Genomic DNA, 20,181 nt, shown 5'->3' on the forward strand with positions numbered 1-20,181 from the left:
TTCCCTGACCCCCCCATACCCCCATAGCCAGTCACACCCTCCCTGTCTCACCCCCCCCATAACCCCCATTGCCACTCACATCCTCCCTGTCCCAACCCCCCCATAACCCCCATATCCACTCACATCCTCCCTGTCCCACCCCCCCATACCCCCCATAGCCACTCACATCCTCCCTCTCCCACCCCCCATACCCCCCATAACCACTCACATCCTCCCTGTCCCACCCCCCATACCCCCCATAGCCACTCACATCCTCCCTGTCCCAGCCTCCCATACCCCCCATAGCCACTCACACCCTCCCTGTCCCACCCCCCCCATACTCCCCATTGCCACTCACATCCTCCCTGTCCCACCCCCCATACCCCCCGTAGCCACTCACATCCTCCCTGTCCCACCCCCACACCCCCCAGAGCCACACACATCCTCCATGTCCCACCCCCCATACTCCCCATAGCCGCTCACAACCTCCCTGTCCCACCCCCCATACCTCCCATAGCCACTCACATCCTCCCTGTCCCACCCCCCATACTCCCCATATCCGCTCACATCCTCCCTGTCCCATCCCCCCCATACCCCCCATAGCCACTCACATCCTCCCTGTCCCACCCCCCATAAGCCCCATAGCCACTCACATCCTCCCTGTCCCACCCCCCGTACCCCCCATTGCAACTCACATCTTCCCTGTCCCTCCCCCGATACCCCCCATAGCCATTCACAGCCTCCCTGTCCCACCCCCCCATACCCCCCATAGCCACTCACATCCTCCATGTCCCACCCCCCATACTCCCCATAGCAGCTCACATCCTCCCTGTACCACCCCCCATACCTCCCATAGCCACTCACATCCTCCCTGTCCCACCCCCCGATACCCCCCATAGCCATTCACAGCCTCCCTGTCCCACCCCCCCATACCCCCCATAGCCACTCACATCCTCCATGTCCCACCCCCCATACTCCCCATAGCAGCTCACATCCTCCCTGTACCACCCCCCATACCTCCCATAGCCACTCACATCCTCCCTGTCCCACCCCCCATACTCCCCATAGCAGCTCACATCCTCCCTGTACCACCCCCCATACCCCCCATAGCCACTCACATCCTCCCTGTCCCACCCCCCATACCCCCCATAGCCACTCACATCCTCCCTGTCCCACCCCCCATACACCCCATAGCCACTCACATCCTCCCTGTCCCACCCCCCATACTCCCCATAGCCACTCACATGCTCCCTGTCCCACCCACCCCATGCCCCCCATAGCCACTCACATCCTCCCTGTCCCACCCCCCATACACCCCATAGCCACTCACATCCTCCCTGTCCCACCCCCCATACTCCCCATAGCCACTCACATGCTCCCTGTCCCACCCACCCCATGCCCCCATAGCCACTCACATCCTCCCTGTCCCACCCCCCATAACCCCCCATAGCCACTCACATCCTTCCTGCCCCCCCCATACTCCCTATAGCCACTCACACCCTCCCTGTCCCACCCCCCCATACTCCCTATAGCCACTCACACCCTCCCTGTCCCACCACCCATACCCCCCATAGCCACTCACATCCTCCCTGTCCCACCCCCCATAACCCCCATAGCCACTCACATCGTTCCTGCCCCCCCCATACTCTCCATAGCCACTCACATCCTGCCTGTCCCACCCCCCGTACCCCCCATTGCCACTCACATCTTCCCTGTCCCTCCCCCGATACACCCCATAGCCACTCACAGCCTCCCTGTCCCACCCCCCATAACCCCCATAGCCACTCACATCCAACCTGTCCCACCCCCCCATACTCCTCATAGCCACTTACATCCTCCCAGTCCCCCCCCCCCACCCCCATACCACCCACAGCCACTCACATCCTCCCTGTCCCACCCCCCATACCCTCCATAGCCACTCACATCCTCCCTGTCCCCCCCCCCCATACCCCGCATAGCCACTCACTTCCTCCCAGTCACCCCCCCACCCCCATACCCCCCACAGCCACTCAAATCCTCTCTGTCCAACCCCCATACCCTCCATAGCCACTCACATCCTCCCTGTCCCACCCCCCATACCCTCCATAGCCACTCACATCCTCCCTGTCCCACCCCCCCCATATTCCCCAAAGCCACTCACATCCTCCCTGTCCCATCCCCCATACCCCCCATAGTCACTCACATCCTCCCTGCCCCACCCCTCCCATACCCCTCATCGCCACTCACATCCTCCCTGTCCCACCAACCCATACCACCATAGCCAGTCACATCCTCCATGTCCCACCCCCCATACCTTCCATAGCCACTCACATCCTCCCTGTCCCACCCCCCATACTCCCCATATCCGCTCACATCCTCCCTGTGCTATCCCCCCTATACCCTCCATAGCCACTCACATCCTCCCTGTCCCACCCCCCCATACCTCCCATAGCCACTCACATCCTCCCTGTCCCACCCCCCATACACCCCATAGCCACTCACATTCTCCCTCTCCCACCCACCCCATGCCCCCCATAGCCACTCACATCCTCCGTGTCCCACCCCCCATAACCCCCCATAGCCACTCACATCCTTCCTGCCCCCCCCATACTCCCCATAGCCACTCACATCCTCCCTGTCCCACCCCCCGTACCCCCCATTGCCACTCACATCCTCCATGTCCCTCCCCCGATACCCCCCATAGCCATTCACAGCCTCCCTGTCCCACCCCCCATACCCCCCATAGCCACTCACATCCTCCCTGTCCCACCCCCCCATACTCCTCATAGCCACTCACATCCTCCCAGTCCCCCCCCACCCCCATACCCCCCACAGCCACTAACATCCTCCCTGTCCGACCCCCATACCCGCCATAGCCACTCACTTCCTCCCTGTCCCACCCCCCCCATACTCCCCATAGCCACTCACATCCTCCCTGTCCCCCCCCATACTCCCCAAAGCCACTCACAACCTCCCTGTCCCACACCACCTTACCCCCCATAGCCACTCACATCCTCCCTGTCCCACCCCCCCTTACCCCCCATAGCCACTCACATCCTCCCTGTCCCACCCCCCATACCCCCCATAGCCACTCACATCCCCCCTGTCCCCCCCCATACTCCCCAAAGCCACTCACAACCTCCCTGTCCCACACCACCTTACCCCCCATAGCCACTCACATCCTCCCTGTCCCACCCCCCCTTACCCCCCATAGCCACTCACATCCTCCCTGTCCCACCCCCCCATACCCCCCATAGCCACTCACATCCTCCCTGTCCCACCTCCCATACTCCCCAAAGCCACTCACGTCCTCCCTGTCCCACCCCTCCTTACCCCCCATAGCCACTCACATCCTCCCTGTCCCCCCCCATACTCCCCAAAGCCACTCACAACCACCCTGTCCCACACCACCTTACCCCCCATAGCCACTCACATCCTCCCTGTCCCACCCCCCTTACCCCCCATAGCCACTCACATCCTCCCTGTCCCACCCCCCCATACCCCCCATAGCCACTCACATCCTCCCTGTCCCACCTCCCATACTCCCAAAAGCCACTCACATCCTCCCTGTCCCACCCCCCATACCCCCCAAAGCCACTCACATCCTCCCTGTCCCCCCCCATACTCCCCAAAGCCACTCACCTCCTCCTTGTCCCACCCCCCATACCCCACATAGCCACTCACATCCTCCCTGTCCCACCCCCCCATACACCCCATAGCCAATCATATCCTCCCTGTCCCCCCCCATCTCCCCCATACCCCCATAGCCACTCACATCCTCCCTGTCCCACCCCCCATACCCCCCATAGCCACTCACATCCTCCCTGTCCCACCGCCCATAGCCACTCACATCCTCCCTGTCCCACCCCCCATACACCCATAGCCACTCACATCCTTCCTGTCCCACCCCACATTCTCCCCATAGCCACTCACATCCTCCCTGTCCCACCCCCCATACCCCCCATAGCCACTCACATCCTCCCTGTCCCACCGCCCATAGCCACTCACATCCTCCCTGTCCCACCCCCCATACACCCATAGCCACTCACATCCTTCCTGTCCCACCCCACATTCTCCCCATAGCCACTCACATCCTCCCTGTCCCACTCCCCCATACACCCCATAGCCACTCACATCCTCCATGTCCCCCCCATGCCCCACATAGCCACTCACATCCTCCCTGTCCCACCCCCCATACCCCCCATAGCCACTCACATCCTTCCTGTCGCAGCCCCCATGCCCCCCATAGCCATTCACATCCTCCCTGTCGCACCCCCCATACCCCCCATAGCCACTCACATCCTCCCTGTCCCACCCCCCCATACCCCCCATAGCCACTCACATCCTCCCTGTCCCACCCCCCATACCCCCCATAGCCACTCACATCCTCCCTGTCCCAACCCCCCATACCCCCCATAGCCACTCACATCCTCCCTGTCCCACCCCCCATACCCCCCATAGCCACTCACATCCTCCCTGTCCCACCCACAATCCCCCCCATAGCCACTCACTTCCTTCCCGTCCCAGCCCACAATGACCACTCACATCCTCACTGTCCCACCCCCATAACCCCCATAGCCACTCACATCCTTCCTGTCCCAATCCCCCATAACCCCCATAGCCACTCACATCCTTCCTGTCCCAACCCCCCATACCCCCCGTAGCAACTCACATCCTCCATGTCCCACACCCCTGATACCCCCCATAGCCACTCACATTCTCCCTCTCCCACACCGCATACTCCCCATGGCCACTCACATCTTCCCTGACCCCCCCCATACCCCCATAGCCAGTCACACCCTCCCTGTCTCACCCCCCCCATAACCCCCATTGCCACTCACATCCTCCCTGTCCCAACCCCCCCATAACCCCCATATCCACTCACATCCTCCCTGTCCCACCCCCCCATACCCCCCATAGCCACTCACATCCTCCCTCTCCCACCCCCCATACCCCCCATAACCACTCACATCCTCCCTGTCCCACCCCCCATACCCCCCATAGCCACTCACATCCTCCCTGTCCCAGCCTCCCATACCCCCCATAGCCACTCACACCCTCCCTGTCCCAACCCCCCCATACTCCCCATTGCCACTCACATCCTCCCTGTCCCAACCCCCCCATACCCCCCATAGCCACTCACACCCTCCCTGTCCCACCCCCCCCATACTCCCCATTGCCACTCACATCCTCCCTGTCCCAACCCCCCCATACCCCCCATAGCCACTCACATCCTCCCTGTCCCACCCCCCATAAGCCCCATAGCCACTCACATCCTTCCTGCCCCCCCATACTCCCCATTGCCACTCACATCCTCCCTGTCCCAACCCCCCCATACCCCCCATAGCCACTCACATCCTCCCTGTCCCACCCCCCATACTCCCCATATCCGCTCACATCCTCCCTGTCCTATCCCACCCATATCCCCCATAGCCACTCACATCCTCCTTGTCCCACCCCCCCATACCCCCCATAGCCACTCACATCCTCCCTGTCCCACCCCCCATACCCCCCATAGCCACTCACATCCTCCCTGTCCCACCCCCCCATACCCCCCATAGCCACTCACATCCTCCCTGTCCCACCCCCCATACCCCCCATAGCCACTCACATCCTCACTGTCCCACCCCCATAACCCCCATAGCCACTCACATCCTCCCTGTCCCACCCACCATCCCCCCCATAGCCACTCACTTCCTTCCCGTCCCAGCCCACAATGACCACTCACATCCTCACTGTCCCACCCCCATAACCCCCATAGCCACTCACATCCTTCCTGTCCCAATCTCCCATAACCCCCATAGCCACTCACATGCTTCCTGTCCCAACCCCCCATACCCCCCGTAGCAACTCACATCCTCCATGTCCCACACCCCTGATACCCCCCATAGCCACTCACATCCTCCCTCTCCCACTCCCCATACTCCCCATGGCCACTCACATCTTCCCTGACCCCCCCGATACCCCCATAGCCAGTCACACCCTCCCTGTCTCACCCCCCCCATAACCCCCATTGCCACTCACATCCTCCCTGTCCCAACCCCCCCATAACCCCCATATCCACTCACATCCTCCCTGTCCCACCCCCCCATACCCCCCATAGCCACTCACATCCTCCCTCTCCCACCCCCCATACCCCCCATAACCACTCACATCCTCCCTGTCCCACCCCCCATACCCCCCATAGCCACTCACATCCTCCCTGTCCCAGCCTCCCATACCCCCCATAGCCACTCACACCCTCCCTGTCCCACCCCCCCCATACTCCCCATTGCCACTCACATCCTCCCTGTCCCACCCCCCCATACCCCCCGTAGCCACTCACATCCTCCCTGTCCCACCCCCACACCCCCCATAGCCACTCACATCCTCCATGTCCCACACCCCCATACTCCCCATAGCCACTCACATTCTCCCTGTCCCACCCACCCCATGCCCCCCATAGCCACTCACATCCTCCCTGTCCCACCCCCCATAACCCCTCATAGCCACTCACATCCTCCCTGACCCCCCCATACCCCCCATAGCCACTCACACCCTCCCTGTCTCTCCCCCCCATAACCCCCATTGCCACTCACATCCTCCTTGTCCCAACCCCCCCATACCCCCCATATCCACTCACATCCTCCCTGTCCCACCCCCCCATACCCCCCATAGCCACTCACATCCTCCCTCTCCCACCCCCCATACCCCCCATAACCACTCACATCCTCCCTGTCCCACCCCCCATACCCCCCATAGCCACTCACATCCTCCCTGTCCCAGCCTCCCATACCCCCCATAGCCACTCACACCCTCCCTGTCCCACCCCCCCCATACTCCCCATTGCCACTCACATCCTCCCTGTCCCAACCCCCCCATACCCCCCATAGCCACTCACATCCTCCCTCTCCCACCCCCCCATACCCCCCGTAGCCACTCACATCCTCCCTGTCCCACCCCCACACCCCCCAGAGCCACTCACATCCTCCATGTCCCACCCCCCATACTCCCCATAGCCGCTCACATCCTCCCTGTCCCACCCCCCATACCTCCCATAGCCACTCACATCCTCCCTGTCCCACCCCCCATACTCCCCATATCCGCTCACATCCTCCCTGCCCATCCCCCCCATACCCCCCATAGCCACTCACATCCTCCCTGTCCCACCCCCCATGCCCCCCATAGCCACTCACATCCTCCCTGTCCCACCCCCCCATACCCCCCATAGCCACTCACATCCTCCCTGTCCCACACCCCCATACTCCCCATAGCCACTCACATTCTCCCTGTCCCACCCACCCCATGCCCCCCATAGCCACTCACATCCTCCCTGTCCCACCCCCCATAACCCCTCATAGCCACTCACACCCTCCCTGTCCCACCCCCCGTACCCCCCATAGCCACTCACACCCTCCCTGTCCCACCATCCATACCCCCCATAGCCACTCACATCCTCCCTGTCCCACCCCCCATAACCCCCATAGCCACTCACATCCTCCCTGTCCCACCCCCCCGTACCCCCCATTGCAACTCACATCTTCCCTGTCCCTCCCCCGATACCCCCCATAGCCATTCACAGCCTCCCTGTCCCACCACCCCATACCCCCCATAGCCACTCACATCCTCCATGTCCCACCCCCCATACTCCCCATAGCAGCTCACATCCTCCCTGTACCACCCCCCATACCTCCCATAGCCACTCACATCCTCCCTGTCCCACCCCCCGATACCCCCCATAGCCATTCACAGCCTCCCTGTCCCACCCCCCCATACCCCCCATAGCCACTCACATCCTCCATGTCCCACCCCCCATACTCCCCATAGCAGCTCACATCCTCCCTGTACCACCCCCCATACCTCCCATAGCCACTCACATCCTCCCTGTCCCACCCCCCATACTCCCCATATCCGCTCACATCCTCCCTGTCCTATCCCCTCCATACCCCCCATAGCCACTCACATCCTCCCTGTCCCACCCCCCCATACCCCCCATAGCCACTCACATCCTCCCTATCCCACCCCCCATAACCCCCCATAGCCACTCACATCCTTCCTGCCCCCCCCATACTCCCTATAGCCACTCACACCCTCCCTGTCCCACCCCCCGTACCCCCCATAGCCACTCACATCCTCCCTGTCCCACCCCCCATAACCCCCATAGCCACTCACATCGTTCCTGCCCCCCCCATACTCTCCATAGCCACTCACATCCTCCCTGTCCCACCCCCCGTACCCCCCATTGCCACTCACATCTTCCCTGTCCCTCCCCCGATACCCCCCATAGCCACTCACAGCCTCCCTGTCCCACCCCCCATAACCCCCATAGCCACTCACATCCAACCTGTCCCACCCCCCCATACTCCTCATAGCCACTTACATCCTCCCAGTCCCCCCCCCACCCCCATACCACCCACAGCCACTCACATCCTCCCTGTCCCACCCCCCATACCCTCCATAGCCACTCACATCCTCCCTGTCCCCCCCCCCATACCCCGCATAGCCACTCACTTCCTCCCAGTCACCCCCCCACCCCCATACCCCCCACAGCCACTCACATCCTCTCTGTCCAACCCCCATACCCTCCATAGCCACTCACATCCTCCCTGTCCCACCCCCCATACCCTCCATAGCCACTCACATCCTCCCTGTCCCACCCCCCCCATATTCCCCAAAGCCACTCACATCCTCCCTGTCCCATCCCCCATACCCCCCATAGTCACTCACATCCTCCCTGCCCCACCCCTCCCATACCCCCCATCGCCACTCACATCCTCCCTGTCCCCCCCCTTATCCCCCATAGCCACTCACATCCTCCCTGTCCCACCCCCCATACCCCCCATAGCCACTCACATCCTCCCTGTCCCACCCCCCATACCCCCCATAGCCACTCACATCCTCCCTGTCCCACCACCCATACCCCCCATAGCCACTCACATCCTCCCTGTCCCACCCCCACATACCCCCCTTAGCCACTCACATCCTCCCTGTCCCACCACCCATACCCCCCATAGCCACTCACATCCTCCATGTCCCACCCCCCATACTCCCCATAGCCACTCACATCCTCCCTGTCCCACCCCCCCATACCACCCATAGCCAGTCACATCCTCCATGTCCCACCCCCCATACTCCCCATAGCCACTCACATCCTCCCTGTCCCACCCCCCCATACCCCCCATAGCCACTCACATCCTCCCTATCCCACCCCCCATAACCCCCCATAGCCACTCACATCCTTCCTGCCCCCCCCATACTCCCTATAGCCACTCACACCCTCCCTGTCCCACCCCCCGTACCCCCCATAGCCACTCACATCCTCCCTGTCCCACCCCCCATAACCCCCATAGCCACTCACATCGTTCCTGCCCCCCCCATACTCTCCATAGCCACTCACATCCTCCCTGTCCCACCCCCCGTACCCCCCATTGCCACTCACATCTTCCCTGTCCCTCCCCCTATACCCCCCATAGCCACTCACAGCCTCCCTGTCCCACCCCCCATAACCCCCATAGCCACTCACATCCAACCTGTCCCACCCCCCCATACTCCTCATAGCCACTTACATCCTCCCAGTCACCCCCCCACCCCCATACCCCCCACAGCCACTCACATCCTCTCTGTCCAACCCCCATACCCTCCATAGCCACTCACATCCTCCCTGTCCCACCCCCCATACCCTCCATAGCCACTCACATCCTCCCAGTCCCACCCCCCCCATATTCCCCAAAGCCACTCACATCCTCCCTGTTCCATCCCCCATACCCCCCATAGTCACTCACATCCTCCCTGCCCCACCCCTCCCATACCCCCCATCGCCACTCACATCCTCCCTGTCCCCCCCCTTATCCCCCATAGCCACTCACATCCTCCCTGTCCCACCCCCCATACCCCCCATAGCCACTCACATCCTCCCTGTCCCACCCCCCATACCCCCCATAGCCACTCACATCCTCCCTGTCCCACCACCCATACCCCCCATAGCCACTCACATCCTCCCTGTCCCACCCCCCCATACCCCCCATAGCCACTCACATCCTCCCTGTCCCACCACCCATACCCCCCATAGCCACTCACATCCTCCATGTCCCACCCCCCATACTCCCCATAGCCACTCACATCCTCCCTGTCCCACCCCCCCATACCACCCATAGCCAGTCACATCCTCCATGTCCCACCCCCCATACTCCCCATAGCCACTCACATCCTCCCTGTCCCACCCCCCCATACCACCCATAGCCGCTCACATCCTCCCTGTCCCACCCCCCATACCCCCCATAGCCACTCACATCCTCCATGTCCCACCCCCCATACTCCCCATAGCCACTCACATCCTCCATGTCCCACCCCCCATACCTTCCATAGCCACTCACATCCTCCCTGTCCCACCCCCCATACTCCCCATATCCGCTCACATCCTCCCTGTCCCATCCCCCCTATTCCCTCCATAGCCACTCACATCCTCCCTGTCCCACCCCCCATACCCCCCATAGCCACTCACATCCTCCCTGTCCCACCCCCCATACCCCCCATAGCCACTCACATCCTCCCTGTCCCACCACCCATACCCCCCATAGCCACTCACATCCTCCCTGTCCCACCCCCCCATACCCCCCATAGCCACTCACATCCTCCCTGCCCCACCACCCATTCCCCCATAGCCACTCACATCCTCCATGTCCCACCCCCCATACTCCCCATAGCCATTCACATCCTCCCTGTCCCACCCCCCATACCCCCCATAGCCACTCACATCCTCCATGTCCCACCCCCCATACTCCCCATAGCCACTCACATCCTCCATGTCCCACACCCCATACCTTCCATAGCCACTCACATCCTCCCTGTCCCACCCCCCATACTCCCCATATCCGCTCACATCCTCCCTGTCCCATCCCCCCTATTCCCTCCATAGCCACTCACATCCTCCATGTCCCACCCCCCATACTCCCCATAGCCACTCACATCCTCCATGTCCCACCCCCCATACCTTCCATAGCCACTCACATCCTCCCTGTCTCACCCCCCATACTCCCCATATCCGCTCACATCCTCCCTGTCCCATCCCCCCTATTCCCTCCATAGCCACTCACATCCTCCCTGTCCCACCCCCCCATACCTCCCATAGCCACTCACATCCTCCCTGTCCCACCCCCCATACCCCCCATAGCCACTCACATCCTCCCTGTCCCACCCCCCCCATACTCCCCATAGCCACTCACATTCTCCCTGTCCCACCCACCCCATGCCCCAGATAGCCACTCACATCCTCCCTGTCCCACCCCCCATAACCCCTCATAGCCACTCACACCCTCCCTGTCCCACCCCCCGTACCCCCCATAGCCACTCACACCCTCCCTGTCCCACCATCCATACCCCCCATAGCCACTCACATCCTCCCTGTCCCACCCCCCATAACCCCCATAGCCACTCACATCCTCCCTGTCCCACCCCCCGTACCCCCCATTGCAACTCACATCTTCCCTGTCCCTCCCCCGATACCCCCCATAGCCATTCACAGCCTCCCTGTCCCACCCCCCCATACCCCCCATAGCCACTCACATCCTCCCTGTCCCACCCCCCCCATATTCTCCAAAGCCACTCACATCCTCCCTGTCCCACCCCCCCATACTCCCCATAGCCACTCACATCCTCCCTGTCCCACCCCCCCATACCCCCCATAGCCACTCACATCCTTCCTGACCCACCCCCCCATACTCCTCATAGCCGCTCACATCCTCCCTGTACCACCCCCCATACCTCCCATAGCCACTCACATCCTCCCTGTCCCACCCCCCCATACCCCCCATAGCCACTCACATCCTCCCTGTCCCACCCCCCATAACCCCCCATAGCCACTCACATCCTTCCTGCCCCCCCCATACTCCCTATAGCCACTCACACCCTCCGTGTCCCACCCCCCGTACCCCCCATAGCCACTCACATCCTCCCTGTCCCACCCCCCATAACCCCCATAGCCACTCACATCGTTCCTGCCCCCCCCATACTCTCCATAGCCACTCACATCTTCCCTGTCCCTCCCCCGATACCCCCCATAGCCACTCACAGCCTCCCTGTCCCACCCCCCATAACCCCCATAGCCACTCACATCCAACCTGTCCCACCCCCCCATACTCCTCATAGCCACTTACATCCTCCCAGTCCCCCCCCCACCCCCATACCACCCACAGCCACTCACATCCTCCCTGTCCCCCCCCCCATACCCCGCATAGCCACTCACTTCCTCCCAGTCACCCCCCCACCCCCATACCCCCCACAGCCACTCACATCCTCTCTGTCCAACCCCCATACCCTCCATAGCCACTCACATCCTCCCTGTCCCACCCCCCATACCCTCCATAGCCACTCACATCCTCCCTGTCCCACCCCCCCCATATTCCCCAAAGCCACTCACATCCTCCCTGTCCCATCCCCCATACCCCCCATAGTCACTCACATCCTCCCTGCCCCACCCCTCCCATACCCCCCATCGCCACTCACATCCTCCCTGTCCCCCCCCTTATCCCCCATAGCCACTCACATCCTCCGTGTCCCACCACCCATACCCCCCATAGCCACTCACATCCTCCCTGTCCCACCCCCCCATACCACCCATAGCCAGTCACATCCTCCATGTCCCACCCCCCATACTCCCCATAGCCGCTCACATCCTCCCTGTCCCACCCCCCATACCTTCCATAGCCACTCACATCCTCCCTGTCCCACCCCCCATACACCCCATATCCGCTCACATCCTCCCTGTCCCACCCCCCCATACCTCCCATAGCCACTCACATCCTCCCTGTCCCACCCCCCCATACCCCCCATAGCCACCCACATCCTCCCTGTCCCACCCCCCATAACCCCCATAGCCACTCACATCCTCCCTGTCCCACCCCCCATAACCCCCATAGCCACTCACATCCTCCCTGTCCCACCCCCCCCATACTCCCCATAGCCACTCACATTCTCCCTCTCCCACCCACCCCATACCCCCCATAGCCACTCACATCCTCCCTGTCCCACCCCCCATAACCCCCATAGCCACTCACATCCTCCCTGTCCCCCCCACCATCCCCCCATAGCCACTCACATCCTCCCTGTCCCACCCCCCCCATACTCCCCATAGCCACTCACATTCTCCCTCTCCCACCCACCCCATACCCCCCATAGCCACTCACATCCTTCCTGCCCCCCCCATACTCCCCATAGCCACTCACATCCTCCCTGTCCCACCCCCCGTACCCCCCATTGCCACTCACATCTTCCCCGCCCTCCCCCGATACCCCCCATAGCCATTCACAGCCTCCCTGTCCCACCCCCCATACCCCCCATAGCCACTCACATCCTCCCTGTCCCACCCCCCCATACTCCTCATAGCCACTCACATCCTCCCAGTCCCCCCCCACCCCCATACCCCCCACAGCCACTAACATCCTCCCTGTCCGACCCCCATACCCGCCATAGCCACTCACTTCCTCCCTGTCCCACCCCCCCCATACTCCCCATAGCCACTCACATCCTCCCTGTCCCCCCCCATACTCCCCAAAACCACTCTCAACCTCCCTGTCCCACACACCTTACCCCCCATAGCCACTCACATCCTCCCTGTCCCACCCCCCCTTACCCCCCATAGCCACTCACATCCTCCCTGTCCCACCCCCCATACCCCCCATAGCCACTCACATCCTCCCTGTCCCCCCCATACTCCCCAAAGCCACTCACAACCTCCCTGTCCCACACCACCTTACCCCCCATAGCCACTCACATCCTCCCTGTCCCACCCCCCCTTACCCCCCATAGCCACTCACATCCTCCCTGTCCCACCCCCCCATACCCCCCATAGCCACACACATCCTCCCTGTCCCACCCCCCCTTACCCCCCATAGCCACTCACATCCTCCCTGTCCCACCCTCCATACTCCCCATAGCCACTCACATCCTCCCTGTCCCCCCCCATACTCCCCAAAGCCACTCACAACCTCCCTGTCCCACACACCTTACCCCCCATCGCCACTCACTTCCTCCCTGTCCCACCCCCCCATACCCCCCATAGCCACTCACATCCTCCCTGTCCCCCCCCATACTCCCCAAAGCCACTCACAAACTCCCTGTCCCACACCACCTTACCCCCCATAGCCACTCACATCCTCCCTGTCCCACCCCCCTTACCCCCCATAGCCACTCACATCCTCCCTGTCCCACCCGCCCATACCCCCCATAGCCACTCACATCCTCCCTGTCCCACCCCCCCTTACCCCCCATAGCCACTCACATCCTCCCTGTCCCACCCCCCATACCCCCCATAGCCACTCACATCCTCCCTGTCCCCCCCCATACTCCCCAAAGCCACTCACAACCTCCCTGTCCCACACCACCTTACCCCCATAGCCACTCACATCCTCGCTGTCCCACCCCCCCTTACCCCCCATAGCCACTCACATCCTCCCTGTCCCACCCCCCCATACCCCCCATAGCCACTCACATCCTCCCTGTCCGACCTCCCATACTCCCCAAAGCCACTCACGTCCTCCCTGTCCCACCCCTCCTTACCCCCCATAGCCACTCACATCCTCCCTGTCCCCCCCCATACTCCCCAAAGCCACTCACAACCACCCTGTCCCACACCACCTTACCCCCCATAGCCACTCACATCCTCCCTGTCCCACCCCCCTTACCCCCCATAGCCACTCACATCCTCCCTGTCCCACCCCCCCATACCACCCATAGCCACTCACATCCTCCCTGTCACACCTCCCATACTCCCAAAAGCCACTCACGTCCTCCCTGTCCCACCCCTCCTTACCCCCCATAGCCACTCACATCCTCCCTGTCCCACCCCCCATACCCCCCAAAGCCACTCACATCCTCCCTGTCCCCCCCATATCCCCCATAGCCACTCACATCCTCCCTGTCCCACCACCCATACCCCCCATAGCCACTCACATCCTCCCTGTCCCACCCCCCATACGCCCCATAGCCACTCACATCCTCCCTGTCCCACCCCCCATACCCCCCATAGCCACTCACATCCTCCCTGTCCCACCCCCCATCCCCCCCATAGCCACTCACTTCCTCCCCGTCCCAGCCCCCAATGACCACTCACATCCTCCCTGTCCCACCCCCATAACCCCCACAGCCACTCACATCCTTCCTGTCCCAATCCCCCATAACCCCCATAGCCACTCACATCCTCCCTGTCCCAACCCCCCCATACCCCCCATAGCAACTCACATCCTCCATGTCCCACACCCCTGATACCCCCCATAGCCACTCACATCCTCCCTGACCCCCCCATACCCCCCATAGCCACACACACCCTCCTTGTCTCTCCCCCCCATAACCCCCATTGCCACTCACATCCTCCCTGTCCCAACCCCCCCATACCCCCCATAGCCACTCACATCCTTCCTGTCCCACCCCCCCATACCCCCCATAGCCACTCACATCCTCCCTCTCCCACCCCCCATACCCCCCGTAGCCACTCACATCCTCCCTGTCCCACCCCCACACCCCCCATAGCCACTCACATCCTCCCTGTCCCACCCCCACACCCCCCATAGCCACTCACATCCTCCATGTCCCACCCCCCATACTCCCCATAGCCGCTCACATCCTCCCTCTCCCACCCCCCATACTCCCCATAGCCACTCACATCCTTCCTGACCCACCCCCCATACCCCCCATATCCGCTCACATCCTCCCTGTCCCATCCCCCCCATACCCCCCATAGCCACTCACATCCTCCCTGTCCCACCCCCCCATACGCCCCATAGCCACTCACATCCTCCCTGTCCCACCCCCCATAACCCCCCATAGCCACTCACATAATTCCTGCCCCCCCCATACTCCCTATAGCCACTCACACCCTCCCTGTCCCACCCCCGTACGCCACATAGCCACTCACATCCTCCCTGTCCCACCCCCCATATCCCCCATAGCCACTCACATCCTCCCTGTCCCACCCCCCATAACCCCCCATAGCCACTCACATAATTCCTGCCCCCCCCATACTCCCTATAGCCACTCACACCCTCCCTGTCCCACCCCCATACCCCCCAGAGCCACTCACATCCTCCCTGTCCCATCCCCCATATCCCCCATAGCCACTCACATCCTCCCTGTCCCACCCCCCATACTCCTCATAGCCACTCACAGCCTCCCTGTCCCACCCCCCATACTCCTCATAGCCACTCACAGCCTCCCTGTCCCACCCCCCCATACTCCTCATAGCCACTCACATCCTCCCATTCCCCCCCCACCCCCATACCCCCCACAGCCAGTCACATTCTTCCTGTCCGACCCCCATACCCTCCATAGCCACTCACTTCCTCCCTGTCCCCCCCCCCCATACTCCCCAAAGCCACTCACATCCTCCCTGTCCCACCCCCCTTACCCCCCATAGCCACTCACATCCTCCCTGTCCCACCCCCCATACCCCCCATAGCCACTCACATCCTCCCTGTCCCCCCCCATACTCCCCAAAGCCACTCACATCCTCCCTGTCCCACCCCCCATACCCCCCATAGCCACTCACATCCTCCCTGTCCCACCCCCCATACCCCCCATAGCCACTCACATCCTCCCTGTCCCACCCCCCATACACCCCATAGCCAATCATATCCTCCCTGTCCCCCCCAACTCCCCCATACCCCCATAGCCACTCACATCCTCCCTGTCCCACCCCCCCATACCCCCCATAGCCACTCACATCCTCCCTCTCCCACCCCCCATACCCCCCGTAGCCACTCACATCCTCCCTGTCCCACCCCCACACCCCCCATAGCCACTCACATCCTCCCTGTCCCACCACCCATACTCCCCATAGCCGCTCACATCCTCCCTGTCCCACCCCCCATACCTCCCATAGCCACTCACATCCTCCCTGTCCCACCCCCCATACCCCCCATAGCCACTCACATCCTCCCTGTCCCATCCCCCATACCCCCCATAGCCACTCACATCCTCCCTGTCCCACCCCCCATACCCCCCGTAGCCACTCACATCCTCCCTGTCCCACCCCCCATACCCCCCATAGCCACTCACATCCTCCCTGTCCCACCCCCCCATACCCCCCATAGCCACTCACATCCTCCCTGTCCAACCCCCCCATGCCCCCCATAGCCACTCACATCCTCCCTGTCCCACCCCCCATAACCCCCATAGCCACTCACATCCTCCCTGTCCCACCCACCCCATGCCCCCCATAGCCACTCACATCCTCCCTGTCCCACCCCCCATAACCCCCATAGCCACTCACATCCTCCCTGTCCCACCCCCCATACCCTCCATAGCCACTCACATCCTCCCTGTCCCACCCCCCCGTACCCCCCATTGCAACTCACATCTTCCCTGTCCCTCCCCCGATACCCCCCATAGCCATTCACAGCCTCCCTGTCCCACCCCCCATACCCCCCATAGCCACTCACATCCTCCCTGTCCCACCCCCCCGTACCCCCCATTGCAACTCACATCTTCCCTGTCCCTCCCCCGATACCCCCCATAGCCACTCACATCCTCCCTGTCCCACCCCCCCATACTCCTCATAGCCACTCACATCCTCCCTGTCCCACCCCCCATACCCCCCACAGCCACTCACATCCTCCCTGTCCGACCCCCATACCCTCCATAGCCACTCACTTCCTCCCTGTCCCCACCCCCATACCCCCCATAGCCACTCACATCCTCCCTGTCCCCCCCATACTCCCCAAAGCCACTCACATCCTCCCTGTCCCACCCCCCTTACCCCCCATAGCCACTCACATCCTCCCTGTCCCAACCCCCTTACCCCCATAGCCACTCACATCCTCCCTGTCCCACCCCCCCATACCCCCCATAGCCACTCACATCCTCCCTGTCCCACCCCCCCATACACCCCATAGCCGCTCACATCCTCCCTGTCCCACCCCCCCATACCCCCCATAGCCACTCACATCCTCCCTGTCCCACCCCCCATACCCCCCATAGCCACTCACATCCTCCCTGTCCCACCCCCCATACTCCCCAAAGCCACTCACATCCTCCCTGTCCCACCCCCCCTTACCCCCCATAGCCACTCACATCCTCCCTGTCCCACCCCCCCATACCCCCCATAGCCACTCACATCCTCCCTGTCCCACCCCCCATACCCCCCATAGCCACTCACATCCTCCCTGTCCCCCCCCATACTCCCCAAAGCCACTCACATCCTCCCTGTCCCACCCCCCATACCCCCCATAGCCACTCACATCCTCCCTGTCCCACCCCCCCATACACCCCATAGCCAATCATATCCTTCCTGTCCCCACCCATCTCCCCCATACCCCCATAGCCACTCACATCCTCCCTGTCCCACCCCCCATAGCCACTCACATCCTCCCTGTCCCACCCCCCATAGCCACTCACATCCTCCCTGTCCCACCCCCCATACACCCATAGCTACTCACATCCTTCCTGTCCCACCCCACATTCTCCCCATAGCCACTCACATCCTCCCTGTCCCACCCCCCATACCCCCATAGCCACTCACATCCTCCCTGTCCCACCCCCCCATACCCCCCATAGCCACTCACATCCTCCATGTCCCCCCCGTGCCCCACATAGCCACTCACATCCTTCCTGTCGCAGCCCCCATGCCCCCCATAGCCACTCACATCCTCCCTGTCCCACCCCCCATACCCCCCATAGCCACTCACATTCTCCCTGTCCTACCCCCCATACCCCCCATAGCCACTCACATCCTCCCTGTCCCACCCCCCATCCCCCCCATAGCCACTCAGGACCGACAACCTCAATGGGAACAGGGATCTCTCCCAATTCATTCCCACTTAGTCTCTGCAATGGAGAGTTTTGCCCACTGTTTGTTCAGGAATTGTTATGGAAATATTCCTCTTTTTAAATTGGGTGCATTCTCCTTTAACTCTGCCAAAAATAATGGAAGTTACAGTCCCACTCCAACTGGGGAACTGATGATGTTGCAATGTTCAGTTCTTGCTGTTTCAGTGGCTGAGATATTTTGGCTTTGCCTGTGACCGGGACCCTCCAATTGGCTGCAGTGAATGGAGTTTGTGCGCCAAATTCTCCCTTCTCGCTGGCAGCGGGGGTGGGGCAAACTCGGATTGGAGAATCCTGGCCAATGACTTGTCAGACATGAAGGCCGCTATTCTTAATTTCAAAACTAAGTGCTCCCGCCAGTGGATAGACCAGAATGGTTCCTGTTGGCACTCGGAGTGACCCCGGAGTGACAGTCCATGGAACTAGGAAATTCTGCTGGATTCTCCGTCCCTCCCCGCCAGATTTCTGGTTCAGTACACTGTCGGGAGTCTCAGTTTTGCCGGCTGGTCAATGGGGTTTCCCGTTATGGGGCAGCTCCATGCCGTCGGGAAACCCCGCGTGATTTCAGCAAAATGGAGCATCCTGATGGCGGAGAATCCAGCCGTGTTTTTGGAAATCGGCTGTGGGGCTCTCCGTCAGCGGGATCCTCCGCTTTGCTGGTAGCACACCCACGCCCGCTAGTTTCCCGACGGCGTGGGGTGGCCACAATGGGAAACCCCATTTGCCAACTGCACCAGAAAACAGGGCTGGCGGGATGGAGAACCCTGCCCTGGATTTTCCATGCCATTCCATGAGACGCCAGGGTGCGTGCTGCACCTGAGAGGGGCGGGACCATCTCTCGAACAACTCCCACATCTCTGAAATAGGAGCAGCCATTTTAAAAAGCTCTCTGATCTCACTTAGCAGCTGCAGTCCCCTGCAAATTGCTGGCAGGGCACTCGCCCCATCCTAATCGCTGACAAGAGACACCTCAGAACCCCCCTTCAGCCCCCTCCCATTACCCCACTGCACCTCCGAGAACCTCTCTTCAATCCCCCCATTCAGCAGCCCCATTACCGCACCTCAACCCCAGACCCTCCTTCAGCTCACTTGGACCCGCCATTCAGCAGCCCCCTCAATCCCCCCCTTCTAGCTTTGCCCCTTAGATTGCCAACCTGGCACCTTGACGTCCAAGGAAAGGTAGTAATTACCCTCCCAATAATAGCTCCAGGCTTCTGAGAGGGGTGGTGGGGGACGGTTCTCCCTGGGCGGTGGGGGTCAGGGGGGTTTGTGTTGGGCTGGAGGGGCTTAGGTCGGGGTCTTCCATGTGATGCTTCTCCTTTGGGTGATCTACCCATCTGCAGCCTTTAAAACCATTAAACAGTCACTGAGTTTGTAGAAAATGAAATTTCCCACAATGCCCTATTTAACAGTCGCTCATTACCTCATAAA

General features: G+C 61.9%; 1 protein-coding gene across 1 annotated transcript in view; it reads right to left on the reverse strand.

The window, feature by feature from the left end:
- The window catches only part of LOC140411508 (dynein axonemal heavy chain 8-like), a 2,059,122-nt gene that overhangs the window by 105,770 nt on the left and 1,933,171 nt on the right, over nucleotides 1-20,181 (reverse strand). The window lies entirely within an intron of this gene.

This window comes from Scyliorhinus torazame, chromosome 4, assembly GCF_047496885.1.
Source record: "Scyliorhinus torazame isolate Kashiwa2021f chromosome 4, sScyTor2.1, whole genome shotgun sequence".
Taxonomy (NCBI): domain Eukaryota; kingdom Metazoa; phylum Chordata; class Chondrichthyes; order Carcharhiniformes; family Scyliorhinidae; genus Scyliorhinus; species Scyliorhinus torazame.